We start from the raw sequence: 13,809 nt of genomic DNA, 5'->3' as shown, positions 1-13,809 counted from the left end.
CCCACCAACGCCCCTGTGGGCCCAGCTGGGTGCTGTCCAGCGGAAATGCAGCGTGAGCCTGTGTGCCATTGTGAGCGTCCTGGTAGCCAGGTAAAAGCATGAAAGGAAACAGGTGCAACTAACTTGGATGCATTTTAGTTCAGGCCGCCCGCTCAGGTCCGCCTTCTTCCCTGCGAGGTGCCAGGGCTTCCTCTCAGAGCTCCAGGCCCACAGCTTGCGGGCACACCGAGGTAGGGGTCCTGGCATCACTGTCCCACCTCTGTATTTGGAGACGTCTAAGCTGACTCGCTCACTCTGTGGAACTGAACCAGAGAGAGCCCTTTATGCCAGCAGGAGGGTTTGCTTTGGCGCCCCTACTGGCTGGACCCCTGGGGTCCCTGTGGCCTTCATTTCCAAGGGTCCACACTCCTGCCTGTCCTTGTCCCCGTGTAGACTCGGCTTGTTCACAGGCAGATGGAGGCCAGCCAGCCTCCAGGACAGCAGCACGGCGATCAGCGCAGACCTGCATCCTCAGGGCCTCGAGGGTCCTCCCCCTCCCCCGCTGCCCCCCCCCCCACCCCGTGCCTACCTACTGACTGCTTTTGATTCTCTCTCCCTCTGCCCCTCCCCCCCAACTCTCTCTCTAAAACAAAAACAAAAACAAAAGATTAAAAATATTCTACACAGTTTAAAGCCCAGAAACCCTGGGTTGCACGGCTCCCCCCGCCTCAGGCTCATTCACTTTCAGGAAGAACCACAGACAGCGGGGCCACATGGGAGCACTGGAGGGAAATACACATATCGTGTCCACCCCGTGAGTCCTGAGACGTGGCGTGGGCTGTCATCATACAGCGGCCCCCATTCGCCCGCCAGAGCAACCTGGAGCCTGGGCCCCGGGCAGCTCTCTGCAGCTATAAACACGGAAGTTTAAACTTTTGGGTTTTTTTTAAATGTTTATTTATTTTTGATAGAACACAGTGGGGAGGAGAAGAGGGAAAGGGAGACACAGAATCTGAAGCAGGCTCCAGGGTTCCAGCTGTCAGCACAGAGCCCGATGCGGGGCTCGAACCCACAGACCATGAGATCGTGACCTGAGCTGAAGTCGGTCGCCCACCCAGGCTCCCCGAAAGTTTAAACTTTTAAATTAATTGTTAAGTCTCTAGAACACATTTCTGTTTTTTCTACACGTCAGGCAGTGGGTGGGCATGCCCCAACCCGCCAGTCTGGGACCCCGCCTGCCCGAGGACCCCACGTGTTCCCGCTTTCTGAATAGGGTCGCGCAGTGAGGGCGGCGTCCTGGGGTTCTGGCCGGGACCGTCCAATGTCAGCCTCACCGGAATCAGGAACTCGGGGAAACACAGCTGCAGGAAACGTGGAGGTTTAGGCACGTTGTTCAACACGTTATCGTCCACAGGAGGTGTGACCCAGCAAACCTGCCTGCGCACACGTGCACGTACACAGCGATACACACGATCATCTAATTCTGAGTCTGAGCGCAGCAAGGTTAACAGGAATCAGCTGGGGTTACTTTGAAGCTGGGCTGCACGAGGGAGCCTCCTGAATCGGTCCAGGTGGGGCCTCCGGGACCTCCTCTCTGGCTGCTCTCCTGACCTGCTGAGCTCAGTCCTGGCCACACCCCTATCCCACCGTGAAACCCTCACGAGTCCGCGTCCAGTCCTTCTCAGAGCAGGGTCCCCAGGAACTTGTCGAAATGCGGGTTCTCAGGCTTTCCAAGGCCAGCTGGGTAGGGCCTGGGGGTGGGCCCAGTGACCTGTGCCTCCAGCAATGACACTGAAGGTCAACAGGGCAAACGCCCATCGCCGATGGATTCAAGGGCTAATCCCTCTTGGCAGCGATTCCGAGCCTCGCTAAGAAGCGCACATCTGAGACCCCCAGGGATCCTGGCTCCCAGGGCCCACGAGAGCTGTGTCTGGTGCCGCATGATGCAGACGCCGTTGCCGGTGAGGAAGGAGCCGTCTTGGGGCAAATGCTCCTTTCGAGGGCTTCTGACAATGCACCCTGAACGGGCACAGGATGGCTGTGGAGCACTCTCCATGGTGGGCTGGCCTCGGGGCAGCCCAGGCCCCCAAAGCCTGTCTCCCCAGAAGGGAGGGGCCCAGTGAGTCAGCCTGGAGAAGAGAAAGTTGAGGAAAGCGAGGGGAGCTGGCATCGTATTTGAGACTGCCGTGTGAGCCACGGGGGCGAGCTCTGTGTTGCAGCGAGAGCCGGTGGTGCTCAGGGTAAGAAGGAGCCTGCACCCCGGCTGCAGCCGCTCCCTACTAACTCACGTCCGCGATGCCGTTAGTTTCCTGGAGCCCTTGTATTTCTTAAAAAAGAATTTTTTTTAATGTTTATTTACTTTTGAGAGAGAGACAGAGTGCGAGTGGGGGAGAGGCAGAGAGAGAGGGAGACACAGAATCCGAAGCAGGCTCCAGGCTCTGAGCTGTCAGTACAGAGCCTGACGCGGGGCTCGAACTCAAGAACTGTGAGATCATGACTGAGCTGAAGTCGGTAGCTTAAACAACTGAGCCCCCCAGGCGCCCCGCCCTAACACTTCTTAAGGTGGAACTAAATCATTCTGCGAAGTAACTGACCTAAAACGTTGTATCAGTTAGTGTACAACATAATGATTTGAAATATGTGAAATAACCACCGCTAAGTTTATTTACCATCCCTCACTGGGCACACGGTGACAATTTGTTTTTGTGATGACAACATTTAAGGTCTATTCTCTTAGCAGCTTTCCAATATACAATACGGTGTTATCACCTGCAGTCGCCATGGTGTCCCTAGGACTTATTTCCCTCATAACTGGAAGTTTTGTACCATCTGATTGTCTTCACCCATTTTGCCTACTCCCCGCCCCCGTCTCTTGTAACCGCCAATCTGTTCTCAGTATCTATGAGTTTATTTTACTTTATTTTTTTAGATTGCACAGAGAAGTGAGATCATGCGGTATTTGTCTTTGTCTGACTTATTTCGCTTAGCGTAATACCTTCAAGGTCCCCTCCATGTCGTTGCAAATGGCAAGATGTCATTCTTTTTAGGTTTGTATATGTATATACACACTGCATCTTCTTTATCCATTCTTCTGTCAGCGGGCACTTGGGCTGCTTCCATACTTTGGCTACTGTAAATAATAGTGCAGTGAACAGAGGAGTCAGGCATCTTTTTGAGTTACTGTTACTGTTTTCTTCAAATAAATACCCCGTAGTGCAATTGCCAGGTTGTAGGGTGGTTCTGTTTTTAATATTCTAAGGAACCTCCACGCTGTTTCCCAGAGTGGCTGCACCAGTTTGCATTCCCACCAGCAGGGCAAGAGGGTTCTCCTTTCTCCACATCCTCACCAACACCTGTTGTTTCTTGTGCTGTTTAGTCATTCTGACAGGTGTGAAGTGGCACCTCCTTGTGGTTTTGATTTATATGCCCCTCATGATCAGTGATGTTGAGCATCTTTTCATGGGTTTGTTGGCATCTGGATGTCTTCTTTGGAAAATGTCTGTTTAGTTCCTCTGTCCCTGTTTTAATCGAATTTTTGTTTCCTCGCTATTAGGTTTTATAAGTTCTTTACACATTTTGGATGTGAGACCCTTATTGGACACATGATTTACAAGTATTTTTTTCCCCATTTTGTAGGTTGATGGTTGATGGTTTCCTCTGCTCGGCGGAAGCTTTTTAGTTTGATGTGGTCCCCTTGTTTATTTTGTTGTCGTTTTTGCTGTTAGTGTCAAATCCAGAAAATCCAAGATAACAATGTCAAGGAGCTTACCACCTATGTTTTCTTTTAGGAGTTTTATGGTTTCAGGTCTTACTTTCAAGTCTTTGATCGATTTCAAGTGAATTTTTGTGTATGGGGGAAGATAGGGGTCTTCTTTTCCATGCAGTTGTCCAATTTCCCAGCACCATTTACTGAAGAGACTGACCTTTCCCCCATCGTGTGTTCTTGCCTCCTTTGTCGCGAGTTGACTGTATATGTGTGAGTTTATTTCTGGGGTCTCTATTCTATTCCATTGATCTATGTGTCTACTTTTATGCCAGTACCATACTATTTTTATTACTGTAGCTTTGTAATACAGATTGAAATTGGGGAATGTGATGCCTCCAGCTTGCTTCTTCTTCCTCAAGATTACTTTGGCTATTTGGGGCCTTAAGTGGTTCCATACAAATTTTAGGATGGTCTATTTTATTTCTGTGAAGAATGCCCTTTGAATTTTGATAGGGATTGCATCAAATCTGTAGACTGCTTTAGATAATATGGACATTTTAACAATATTCTTTCAATGCATAAATGTGGTATAGCTTTCCATTTGTGTCTTCATTTTTTTTTTTTTTTTATCAATGTCTTATCGCTTTTCACGTACAGATATCTCACCTCCTTGGTTAAATTTATTCCTGAGTATCTTATTGTTTTTCATGCAATTGTAAATGACAGTTAATTTTTCTTCCGATTGTTTATCATATCAGTATATGGAAACAACAGATTTGTGTGTATTGATTTTGTAACCTGCAACACCACTGAATTTGTTGATTGGGTCTAACGGTTTTGGGGTGGGCGTCTTCAGGGTATCCTATATAAGTATCATGTCATCTGCAAACAGTGACAGTTTTACTTCTTCCTTTCCAATTTGGATGCCTTGTGTGCTTCATATGGCCTGATTACTGTGGTTAGGACTTCCAGTAGTGCATTGAACAGGAGTGTTGAGACCAGATATCCCTGTCTTATTCCTGATCTTCGAGGAAGAGCTCTCAGCTTTTCACAGCTGAGTGTGACATTAGCTGTGGCCTTCTCATACATGGCCTTTATTATGCTGTGTGTTCCCTCTATTCTCACTTTGTTGAAACTTTTTATCACGCACGGATGTTGAGTTTCATCAAATGCTTTTTCTGCAACACGTATCGAGATGATGATGTGATTTTTAACCTTCATTTAATGTACCATGTTGATTTGCAGATGTTGAACTATCCGTGCATTCCAGGGATAAATCCTGCTTGATCATGGTGTGTGATCCTTTGAAAGTGTTGCTCAAGTTTGTTTGCTGACAATTTGAGGATTTTTTAAAATCTATGTTCAGAAACCCTGGCCTGTGGGATTCTTTTCTTCTCGCGTCCTTGTCTGGCTTTGGTATGAGGGTAATGCTGGACTCAGAATGGATTTTTAAGTGTTCCCCCCACCCTTTCTTCTATTTTTTGGAAGATTTTGGGAAAGATTGGTGTTAATCCCTCCTTTGATGTTCGGTGGAATTCCCCGGTGAGGCCATCTGGTTCTGGACTTTTGTCTGCTGGAGGTTTTTGATCCCTGAGCCAATCTCCTTACTAGTAACTGGTATTCAGAGCGTCTATTTCCTCATGCCTCAGTCTTCTAAGTGATTTTCAAGTGTGCTGACAGGTTCTAAGCTTATCTGGATTCTCTGAAGCCAGTGGCCTGGACTGCTCCATGGACTTCTGAGTCAGTCCCTCTGGCTGTTATATCGCTGAGGCTGGAAGGAGGTGCAGAGGTGGACGCAGTCTCTTCTGGGGGAGCGAGCCGGCTGCTGAGGGGTGGGGGGCAGGCAGCCATATTTGAACGCCAGCAAAGGAAAGGGGAGCATCCAAAGGAGGGGAAGCCCCACCCAGTAGGGCCAGCCAGTGTCGCTGCCCCCACAGGGGCTCAGCTCCACTTGGCCCCCAGCACATGCACTCAGCGATTGCCCTGGCCCCGGTCCCGGCCTGAGTGACGGTGCCCCCTCCCCGCCCCTCCTCTCAGGACGTCAGTTCCTGCTGGGCCAGGTCTGTCTTCACTCCAAAACAGGAAAGGGGTTTGGCCTCAAGCGGGCGTCTGGAGTCTGTCACCAGAGGGCGCCAGAGGGCGGTGGGAAGACTTGAAGGCTGCAGGTTTTGTAGCACCGCCTCCAACGTCCTGGGAACAGAATCAAGTCTCAGCTTTATCCTTGTGGGCCCCTGGGCCCCATCAGCCCCTCAGGGCCTTTGTGCCCGGGGCCATGGCCTGCTCAGGCTGCTCTGCTAGTTTGGAAATCAGCTTCCGGGTAATGTGGAGCCTGGCCAGGCAGCTATGGGCAGCAGCGGCCTGGGCACCGAGGAGGGCTGGCCAGCCTGTGCTCACCAAACACAGCCTGCCCGAAATGCTGGTGGCACGTTTTTGTTTTTCCAATATATGAAGTTTATTGTCAAATTGGTTTTCATACAACACCCAGTGCTCATCCCAAAAGGTGCCCTCCTCAATACCCATCAGCCACCCTCCCCTCCCTCCCACCCCCCATCAACCCTCAGTTTGTTCTCAGTTTCTAAGAGTCTCTTATGCTTTGGCTCTCTTCCACTCTAACCTCTTTTTTTTTTTCCTTCCCCTCTCCCATGGGTTGGTGGCACGTTTTTTTTCAATTTCTCCGGTCCTCTTTTCCCTGTAACCAGTGAGGGCGGGCTCAGCCACAGATGGCCCCGCCCCCACAGGGCCTCCTTGGTATCTTCCTGCGCAGGCCCTGGGGCTCCGTCTCTGGGGTCCCCAACCCTCGGCCCAGTGGGCCCCCAGAAGCCGTGGGTGCTGTTCCGGGCCTGCAGCTCAGGGAGGTAGATGGAGCCACATGTGGGAGTGTCCGTGGTCCAGGAAGAGTGGGGGTGGCCACGCCAGAGGACCCACAGATCAGGGTCAGTCTCTGCTTGAAGGGTGACGCACGGTGGCAGTGGGGTACCCATCGACCGACCCGGAGAGTCTGGGGACCTGGTAGCCTCCCTTTGTGTCACCTGTGTGTCCCTTTAGTGAACCCGCGGCTGCCAGCACAGCCCTGCCTGCCCCTGGCTCCGTGGACGCCCAGCCACCTGCTCAGTGTTCTCTCCAGGACACGGTTTCTCAAATGTTCCAGATCTCTAAGTCCTTCTCCCTCAACAATTCCTCCACTTTGTGTCTCCCCTCTCTCGTTCTACACAACATCCAGCTTCATCTCTGGCTTCCCTCCTCGATCCCCCCCCCCCCCAGGCCACACCCTGGGTGGGGGCTTCTCTCCAGCTGTCACTCCCCCGGCCCCCCTAGAACACACGCAGAGGTGTGGTTTCCCTGAAGCTCCCAGCCCCACAGGTACCCGCACGGTGCTCGGGAGGGCAGCCAGCAGAGCCCACACACTTCTCAGGACCGGAGGTGGGACCTGAGGCGAGGGGCAGGGCCAGGTCCCGGAGGTGAGCGCTGTCACCTGGGACAGTGCCTTCTCCCCGCCTCCCCTGTGCCCGGGGGGGGGGGGGGGTGTGTAGCTCTGTGTGTCTGTCTTCTCATGAGGACGCAGGTCCCCCCATTGGCTCCCTTAGCCCCAGTTACCTCCACAGACGCTCCCTGCCGCATCATCTCCAGATGTGGCCGTGGGGACCGTATTCACTCAACCGTGGTGGAAATAGGAAAGCACTGACTCGGTGGAGGGAGATGTAGGGAGGCAGGGTCGGCGGCGGAGGGAAGGGTGTCCAGGAGAAACGGGGAGCCCTGCCGGCTGGCGGGTCCTCTGCTGGGTCCTCTGAGGGGATCTGGACTTTGTCCCGGGGCTGAGTTTCCAGATGCAGCTGGATGTCACTGGCTTACACTTAGGAGGCCACTGCCACTTGGATGGACGGATGGTGAAAGAGGCTGGGAAAAGGGAGGAAGTCAGGAAGGCAGTGTGTGGGGGGCTGGATTTGGTGCAGAGAGGGCGTGGGGGCCACCAGGGGAGCTGTGAGCCTCGGGTGGAGAGTGCGGGTCTGTGAAGCATGGGGAAGGGCGGGAGCACACCCGCACTCGGGACAGGTCCGCTGGGTCCGCAGGAGGACACGAGGTCCCAACAGAGCATGACAGAGCAGGGCCAACGGGAAGTGTCAGTACGGGTCTGTGCACACCCATCTCCACTGCAGATGGCAGGGCCCTTCGGAGCACACACGCGGGGTCACTTTCCAGTGGGTCAGCATGGGGAACACCTCCCTCCTCCAGGTCCTGGGCCAGTCTCCAGGGAGTGGAGCCCTGTGTCCTTTCTTGGGGCGTGGGGGGCATGGGGAACCGCCCCATCCTCCTGATCTGGGGCCAGACCCCCCGGGGGAGCGTAGCCCTGTGTCCCTGGCACAGGGGACCTGGGGAAGCACACCTTGGCTCCCTCATCCTGGGCCAGGCTCCAGAGACACGGAAGCTGAGCCTGGACCAGCCCAGGCTGGGTGCAGGTGATGGGCCAGAGGGACGAGTGTGGTGTGAACAGATCCTGCACGGGACAAGAGTCACCGAGCTCACAGAAAAAAAGAAGGCCGGCCTCTTTCTTGCTGTCCAAACTCGTTCCTGACGGGACCAACACCCGCAGGACCAGGAGGACTTGGCAAAAGCTGAGTCTGTGGTTAGGATCAGGGATGGACCCTGACCTGCGTCTCACTGAGCACCGGGTGGTACTCTGGGGTCCTCAGTGCCGTGCACATTTCTTGCCTATAAAAATAAAATCAATTGTATTCTGCTTCACTTTTAAAAAGGAAGCATCTGAGAAATGTTATCCAGTCGCACGAACGGAGTCACTCCTCTGCTGGCTCTCACCCTCCTGCCCTCCTTTGTGTCCTTGCTGCCTCCAGCCAACCTCACTGACCAGATGTCACCAGGCCCAGAGCCCAGCTCTCCTCACCCGCCCACATCCCCAGCTCCACCGCCGTCTCCATCACAAAGGAAGCCCAGGCATCGAATCTGGTCGAGGCCGAGGGGTCTCACCCTGCTTCAGGGTCCTCGTCTGTGGGGCAATATGAGCGTCTGCCCCAAATACCGCCGCGGCTCCTTAACCACTGCAAGCTGCCGCCCGCGCCGTGCCTTCTAGGGTCAGAGCGTGCTCCTCCGTGGCCGAAGCCCCCAGCCCAGGCCCCGCACCTTTCTGCTTCAGTTGTGACACAGCGTCTGCTCCCCCGCCCCCTTGAAAGGAAGCAGGCACGCGCCTCACCGTGACCTTCATCAGAAGGGCCATGTGTCACCCAAGGGCGAACACTGAAAAGCTGGTTCCTGATTCTCCGCGTTCTTTCTTCCCGACTGGACCTGCGGCCTGCCTGAGACCAGGCGCCAGGAATGAGGCCCGTGGGGGTCAGAGGCCACCGCAGGCGACTTGTGTGAGCCTCCAGGTTTGGGCGTGTGTGTTACACAGCACAGCCAGTCCGTCCTGACAGCACGCAGAGGCGGTCTCCTCGACGTGTCTCTGACCTGGAGCCCTCCTGCCCCCTTCGAGGTGATGCTCCTGGCAGGAAGGAGGGAGGGGAGGGCCGGGAAGGACAGCACAGACGTCCATTGTTGTGGGGTGGGGGCGGGGGCAGGACTGCAAGGCTGGTGACGGCTTGGCTCCTGGGAGCCTTCAGGACACCGGGCTCCCGGTGTCCAGACTGGCCCGGTCTGACCGCGCAGGAATGTGGCCAGTGCGTTTGTAGCTCTGGGTTTGTGGCCCCGCAAGACCGCAGAAGCCGGCGGGAAGCAGGCTGCCCCGGGAGTGTGCACGGCCCCCTGCGGCTGCCCGTCGGCTCCGTGCGCTCCCGCCGTCAGGTGCGGTTCTGGAGGCCACGCCCCCCGAGCCACCGGCTTTCCCGCGCCCACAGCGCCTCGTCCCCACTTACCCGGCTGTAGATGACGTTTGCCAGCTATCGCCGGGTGCTCAGTGGGGCTAGCAGCTGGGTAAATCCCACAGAACGAGGAGAAAAGGGATCAGCAACGAATTACAAAAACAACCTCTTCCGTGAGTTGCTCTTGTTCGACTGTGCGCATCAGCTCTGGGCGGGGAAAACCTCCGAGTTCCGTGAACCGAACCAGCCCCTGCAGTCCCGAAGTGGAAAGGAACACAGTTTGCCCGGTGCAGAGCATGCGCGCTTCCTGCGGTCCTCCCGGAAACTCTGCGGGAGGCCGCTGCGGGCCGCGCGCCGGGAGGAAGGCGCGCGAGCGAGCCCACGCGCGGCCGGAGGGAGCGGCGCACGCGCGAGCGAGCCCACGCGCGGCCCGAGGCAGCGGCGCATGCGCCCGCGTGCAGGCGGCGCGGCGTCCACCGCGGCCCGAGAGCCCTGGCCAGGCAACGCGAGCCGCGGGTGATTCGGCCCCTCCGCTCCGCCCCGCTCCGCCCCTGGCCTGGGAGACGCCGTGTCCCGGTGACGCGCACCCCTGCAGGCGGGGCTCTGCCGGCCGGGGTCAGAGGTGCGGCGGCAGGTGCTCCTCGCCCGCCAGCGTTCCTGCACAGACGCGCGTGGCTCCCGCATCTCTAAGCGCCTCTCGGCGTCGAGGACACATTCCGTGATTCCGGAGACCTGGATCTGCCTGGGGGAGGGGGGGGGGGTTAGGGCCGCTGCCTCCCTGGGTGGGAGGCAGTTATGCAGGGGAGGGGGGAGGGGCGGGGAGAGCAGCCCCCCTGCCCCCCCGCCCCCCCGAACCGCTTCCTGCGGAAGCGTCCACACTGGCGTGGAGGCGAGTCCTCCGCCGGCAGCGCCCTCCTGCGGGAGGATCCCGGTCTGCGGAGGCAGCGCTGCCGCTGGAAACGGAATGCGAGGCGCACAAGTAATTTTAAATTTACTAGTAGTCACGTTATAAAAGTACACCAAAGAGGCAGGCTGAGTTAATTTTAATATAGCTTATTTACTCAACACATCCAAAATATTGCCATTTCAAGAGATGATGGATATCAAAGCTTACCGATGGATGCCCCATGTTGCTGCAGACGCACCGGAGGCGCCGGGGCGCAGAGGGGCGGCTGCCCTCCAGGACCGCCCGTCTCCCAGGGGCTCCCCGCGCACCCCTGAGTGGACCACCGGAGCCGAGTCCTTTCCGCCGACACAGGGACAGCGAAGCTCCAGGGTTGAGCACCAGCCCACCTCCTTAGGGAGAAGCCCGAGGGCAGTGGCCGGCTCTGGGGGCACGGGTGTGTTGTCCCGCTCCCGCCCGCCGGGGGAGCCCCGGTGATGCAAGTTCCAGTTCTGCTTTGTCATTTAAAAGCGGTGTGACCTTGGGCATGTCACCTAACCTCTCTGAGCCTCTGTTAACTCATGATAAATGGAGGAAGTAAAACCTACCTGCTGCGTGTTTTGAAAGGAAATCATGCATGAAAATGCTAAGACCAGGACCTAGGAGGACCCTGTGTGCGGTGAGAGCAAGGCTCCCTTGCCTCGGTTCTGGGAGCTCAGAACCACGAGGGGCTGACCTGGCCCCCCAGGACCACCCAGCCATGAGCCCGACCTCCCTCTCTGCCCCATGTGCCATCGGGCTCAGCCAGTCCCCAAGGGTCTGTCATCCCCCAGATCCACACAGGGACCAATGCTGAGAGCTCACCAAACACAGCCCTTCTTCTCTGAGAATTACCTGTCCTTCCCACCTCTCTGGCTGTGCCCCAGTGGCCACCTCTGGTTATGTGTCACCTGAGGCAGAGGGACAAAGAGAGGCAGGGAGACAGAAGAAACAGAGAGACCTGGGAAAGGCCGGGCAAGGGTCTGGCCCGGGTTCCGGATGGTCCGTCTTGGTCTAGCCCCTTGTGAGACCTGGCGGTACCCCTACCCTTGCGTTGATGAGATGCTCCTGCGAGCTTACAGATTCTGCCTAAGTGGCATGAGTGGTTTCCACGTCCCCTGAGAGCCCTGAGACTGGCCCAGCACAGGTATGACAGGCCACAGCCCACAGAAGGGAAGTGAGCCCTCTCGAGACCCCAGCCAGGGACCCACCGCCGCCCCGTAGCCGGGGCCCGCAGTCTTGCTCCTGGTATGACAGGGAGCTGGGCCCCCTGCCCGACTCACAGGGACTCCTGTCCATACCACCCGCCACGCCCGGTGTGAGCCACACCCCGGCTACACTGAGCCCGGTCAGCCCATCCTCCTGTCCAGGCTCTGCACACCCGTCTGCAGCAGAAGGTTTTGGCAAGCCCCGCTGCATCCCCGGCGACTCACCGGGCCTCCCTCCTCCTCTCCTGAATGGGGAAGTGAGGCTCCCTCGGCGTCCTGACAAGCGCGCACGGGGCCAGAGGCGAAGCGCGGGTCTGTCGGTGTAAGTCAGGCTGTGGCTGGCAGCCCCTGGGGGGGCCCTGTGGCCTCCCACCTGGTGTGGGCTGGGCCTGGCGGCTCTTCTTCCCGAGTAGGAAATAGACGCAGCAGAGAGCGGGGATATCATTTCCAAGATGAGGTCACCAAGGGCCCTCCACGCTGCCTGCCGGGAGGCCTCTGAGAGGCCAGCAGCCCCCGGGTCAGAGCTCCTGGCTGAGCCACGCCCAGACACAGACACCACAGAGGCTGTGCGGAGGAGCCGCTGAGTGAAGGGCTGTTTGTTACCCAGCAGGACGTGGCCACTGCGACCATCACCTGCGTTCTTCCCGGTCGAGGTGTGACTTCTGGGGGCACCTGAAGCCCATGCAACTGGATCCTGACCCCAGACTTTGTCCTTGGCAGTAGATGCTCTCTGCCTGCTCAGCCCCAGACACCTCCCACAGCGCAGCAGCTGGCCAGAAAGGGAGGCTGGCACCTGCCACTAGCTCGAGGGGGTGAGAAACAGGCCAGCAAGACACCGGGGATCTCGGGTGGAATGTTCCAGAATGGTCTACAGGACAGGGGTGCCCACCCAGCCCTGGCGCCCACGCCCACGCCCGTGATGGGGGTCTGGCAGTGGCAGGTGGGCTCTGCAAGGGGCTGAGGCTTCCTTCTGTCAGCTTCTCAGAGCAAACCGGGGCATCAGACAGGGTCATGTGGGGCCCAGACCTGGCGCCAGGCACGTCTGCGGGGTTCACAGCGTGTACTGCAGTTAAACCGGATCGGGGTCACCCTCTGCGGGAAGAGACGCGGAGGCCAATCTGCAGTCTCCTGGGCGCTGCGGCTTTTCCCGGGGAGGTGTGTGCTTCTAGGGCCACCTGAGGGAGCCCCAGCTTTTCTCCAGAGATGGTCCCTGGGTCAGCAGCCACCCACTCAGGACCCTCTGCCTGTTCACATGCCGTCCCATGCCTGTCCTGAGGGGGGGTTCCCGCCTCGGAACCTGTCCACACTTCAGTAACATTTTGGGGGAATAGGGCCTTAGATGGGGGCAGAGCACGTCTCTAAGTCAGGGCATCCCTGGGTCAGTGAAGAACTGCCGTGTGAGACGCAGACAAGCCACCCCCACCAGCTGGCTGCCCAGGATGCAGGGCCTGACCCCCAGGGGTGATCCGGCCTCAGGCTGCATTTTGTTGTTGGGAAGCAATGTGTTTCCTCACCTGGGGTACAGACACCACTCAAAGCAGGCTCAGGCCTAGTTTAGATCTGGGTCCTGTCACGTGCAGAACCCCCATCACTGACCTGGGTCCTGTCCCCGTGCAGACCCCCTAATACTGACCTGGGTCCTGTCCCCGTGTAGACCCCCTAATACTGACCTGGGTCCTGCCCCCGTGTAGACCCCCTAATACTGACCTGGGCTGCCCCCGTGTAGACCCCCTAATACTGACCTGGGTCCTGTCCCCATGTAGACCCCCTAATACTGACCTGGGTCCTCCCCTCGTGTAGACCCCCTAATACTGACCTGGGTCTTGTCCCTGTGTAGACCCCCTAATACTGACCTGGGTCCTGCCCCCATGTAGACCCCCTAATACTGACCTGGGTCCTGCCCCCGTGTAGACCCCCTAATACTGACCTGGGTCCTGTCCCTGTGTAGACCCCCTAATACTGACCTGGGTCCTGCCCCCATGTAGACCCCCTAATACTGACCTGGGTCCTGCCCCCATGTAGACCCCCTAATACTGACCTGGGTCCTGTCCCCATGCAGACCCCCTAATACTGACCTGGGCCCTGCCCCCATGTAGACCCCCTAATACTGACCTGGGTCCTGCCCCCGTGTAGACCCCCTAATACTGACCTGGGTCCTGTCCCTGTGTAGACCCCCTAATACTGACC

General features: G+C 57.2%; 1 long non-coding RNA gene across 2 annotated transcripts; it reads right to left on the bottom strand.

Moving 5' to 3' along the window:
- Positions 1-4,345: 4,345 nt before the first annotated feature.
- LOC122472159 lies at positions 4,346-10,233 on the bottom strand. Of its 2 annotated transcripts, none has more exons than XR_006294372.1 (4): positions 9,547-10,039; positions 8,889-9,176; positions 7,280-7,579; positions 4,346-5,875 (listed from the first exon to the last, which is right to left on the bottom strand). It is a non-coding gene; the product is annotated as an uncharacterized LOC122472159 (long non-coding RNA). The 2 variants fall into 2 exon arrangements; XR_006294373.1 differs by lacking the exon at positions 4,346-5,875 and adding an exon at positions 10,080-10,233 and having other exon boundaries at positions 6,295-7,579; positions 9,547-9,742.
- Positions 10,234-13,809: the final 3,576 nt, after the last annotated feature.

The sequence above is a fragment of the Prionailurus bengalensis genome, chromosome B4, assembly GCF_016509475.1.
Source record: "Prionailurus bengalensis isolate Pbe53 chromosome B4, Fcat_Pben_1.1_paternal_pri, whole genome shotgun sequence".
NCBI classification, from domain to species: domain Eukaryota; kingdom Metazoa; phylum Chordata; class Mammalia; order Carnivora; family Felidae; genus Prionailurus; species Prionailurus bengalensis.
The sequence above is the reverse complement of the archived record's forward strand: the minus strand, read 5'-3'. Positions and strand labels throughout refer to the sequence as shown.